The sequence below is a fragment of the Notamacropus eugenii genome, chromosome 3 (assembly GCF_028372415.1).
Source record: "Notamacropus eugenii isolate mMacEug1 chromosome 3, mMacEug1.pri_v2, whole genome shotgun sequence".
NCBI lineage: Eukaryota > Metazoa > Chordata > Mammalia > Diprotodontia > Macropodidae > Notamacropus > Notamacropus eugenii.
In genome coordinates this window covers 241,638,407-241,641,765 of record NC_092874.1, presented here as the reverse complement: position 1 = coordinate 241,641,765, position 3,359 = coordinate 241,638,407, and positions in this window count along the sequence as shown.

Here is a 3,359-nt window from a genome sequence, read left to right as displayed (position 1 = left end):
CCAGGCCTTCATCTCAGGAAATGCAGTATAGAGTAGAGGTTATTTCTTATGAACAAGAAGCAAAAAATGCATTGTTTTTCTGGAATCAAATGATCATTTGGAATTGGAGGGGACATTGGAAGTCATCTATCTAGTCTAACCTCTTCATTTACAAATGAGAAAAATGGGACCCCACAGAGGGTAATGATTTGTTCAAAGTCACATAGCTATTATGTGGTTTCACGGGATTCAAATCCTGGTCCTCATACTCCATAGCCACATGGGAAAAGTCACTACCCCTTTTCTCCTCAGGAATTCCCCAACCTCTTGGATCATAGATTTTGAAGTTGGGAATAATCTCCAAAATCATCTAGTACAACTTTCTTATTATACATATGAGAAAACTGAAGCTCAAAAGGAAGGCAAATGATTTGACAAAGATTATATATTATAAGATTACATATTATAATATATATTAGCAGAGATAATTCAAACCCACAATTTTGAACTCAAAATTCATTTCAAATCAACAAGCATTTACTAAACAACTACAAATAACCCATTCTAGGCAATGGAGATAGAATAACAAAAATAAAACTGTCCCTGCCCACAGGGGAAGTTAGGTGGTGTAGCAGATAGAGCACTGGCCGTGGAGTTGGGAGGACCTGAGTTCAAATCTGACCTCAGACACTAGCTAAGTGACCCTGGGTGAGTCATTTAATCCTGATCGTTTTGCACGAAAATACAAGCTATCCTTGTCCTCATAGAATTTTATATTCTGTTGTGAGGAATATAAAAGTAAAACAAGGTCAAAGGGTAGAAAATAGTAGTACCTGATGAAGGAGGGGGAGGGGAAGAAAAAGAACACATCTCAGGAAGACTTCAAGAAAGCTAGAAATTCTAGGATGCTGAGGCGAGGTGGGACCACATTCCAGACATGGGCACAGAAGATGGAATGTTGGGGAATAGACTAAAGCATAGAATGGGAATTCATGTGAAATACGGCTGGGAAACTTTCAATGGTTTGCATTTTTATCTTGAAGACAATAAGAAGCCACTGAAAAATTGGGGGGGGGGGGCAGGATGGTCAGATCTATGTCTTTATTTTCCCATCAATAATATTTTCCAGAGCTGAGGAAGATGCTAACTCCTGAGAGAGAGACAGAGAGAGACAAAGACAGAGAGAGACAAAGAGAGACAGTGAGGGACAGAGACAGACAGAGAGATGGAGAGAGAGACAGAGACAGAAAGACACAGAGAGAGACAAAGACAGAGAGGGGACAGACCCACAGAGACAGAGATGGAGACAGAGAGAGACACAGAGAGGGACAGAGACAGAGTGGTAGAGACAGAGAAACAGAGAATAGAAACTGAGCCCTACAGCAACATGTGAAGAAGGGAGGAAAGTTGAGAGTGGAGAATGTAATTAATTAAAGCTAAAACTTGAGGTTCAGAGATCCACCTCCCAGACCCAACCTCTTCAAGACACTGGAGGAATAGGAAATCCAAAGGGAACATGATTTTGAACTTGCAGAAGCTGAGTTAAAAGTTTAAAAGACCTACTTTGGTTTTTTTTTCCTGTTCTTTCCTTTGTGTTCCAAAAATATCTGGTGAAGAATTTACGTTGTTGCTTTTATTTGTGAATGGCGCTTTCAATGAAAAGGACTTGGCTCTTATTATTGAACAGATTTATAAATTATTTAACAACTCTGTTGAACATGACAACCCAAGTGTAGAACAAAAAACTTAACACAGGCACCAGGATTGAGCTGAGTTTGTTGCCTGAGTTACTGGAAGACATTGTAAGAACCCAATTTCAGGTTGAGTTTTTGTAATACTATATAATGGCATTGTGAAACAATATTGGCAACTTCACGTGATTTATTCTTATATATGGTATTCGTAGGTCAACTTAGTGTACACAGAAAACGCAACTCTTTTTCTCCTCTCCCAAGAAGAGTGGTGCACCCTCACCTGAAGGGAGATAATACAATAGATGGGCATGACAACTTGCAAAGCCTGCAGAAACAGAAAGCAAGAGGGATGGCATTTGGAAAAAGGAAAGGACTCTGGAGGTTTTGATCTCAAACAGAAAAATAGTCTCTTAAGATGGGAGAGCATTAGATGCTTACGTCTTAGCCACTACTGGAGAAAGTTCAAACAAGAAGAAATAGCTCCTCACTCTCTTTTTGAGTAAAGAGCAGCGAGCCAAGGTCAATTTGAGCAGGAGAAGAGCAGCAAAGGAGGTTACCAGAAAAGATCTGATATTTAGAATCCTGACTCCAGGATTTACACTCCTCTTTGGAGGCAGTGGTCATTTATGCAATGTGTTCTGTTTGGTTTTGATCCTTCATTGAATAAAATTCTGTTCTGTTCTATTGTGTACTGTAGACTTACAAACATAGAGGCAGCTTCAGTATATGCTAACTGGGTGGTACCATGAAGAAATTTTCCCAGGTTTCTGGGTGGAGGCTATAAACCAAGAAAATGATGTAGTGCCTGGGACCACACCTCAATTTACCACAATCATGTCCCATTTCATTCACATCCCACAATTTATTCAGCCATTCCCCAAGTGATGGACACTCCCTCTTTTTTGATTTCTTCACTACTGAAAAAAGTGCTGCTCCACATATTTTTGTGCATCTATGGGAATTTTCCTTCTCTAGATCTATGTCTTATTGTAGTATTACTGGTTCGAGAGGTATGGACATCTTGGTCACTTTTTTGAAACTTCCAAGTTGTTTTTCAATGTTATTGGACCCATTCATAGCTCCACCAATAATGCATCAGTGTGCCTGTCTTTCCACAGCTCCTCCAATATTTACCTTTTATCATCTTTTTGTCCTCTTTGTCAATGTGATGAAACTTCAGAGTTCTTTTAATTTGGAATCATTTTTATATGGTGGTTGACACATTGAATTTCTTCTTTTGAAAGCTGCCTGCTCCTCATTTTACATGTAACATCTCATAGATACTTAGAAAACATTCAAGAATCTCTGGTGGGTATGCATCCCCTCAAACCACAGCTCATAAGTGCCCATCAATGTTTTTCATTTTAATGGTCAACCAGATGATACAACTAGTTCAAAGCAAAGGCTTTAATGATCTAAATAATTTTTTGAAAATGTAGTAACAAACCATTTTCCCTTTCCATAAAACAGGGGCACATCTATGTATGTATATAACATTAGTGCAAGTAGTCACACATGCAAGGAACACAAGCAGCCAGGATGCATGCTTTGAGAAACACACGTAAAGGGAGCACATGTGATAAGGGCACACACAAAAAAAGAAAGGAATGCATGTGGTCAAGTAATATTGTGGAGGAGCCATATGAGGAAGGATAACCCATACCTCTGATTACAGTGTTTCTATCA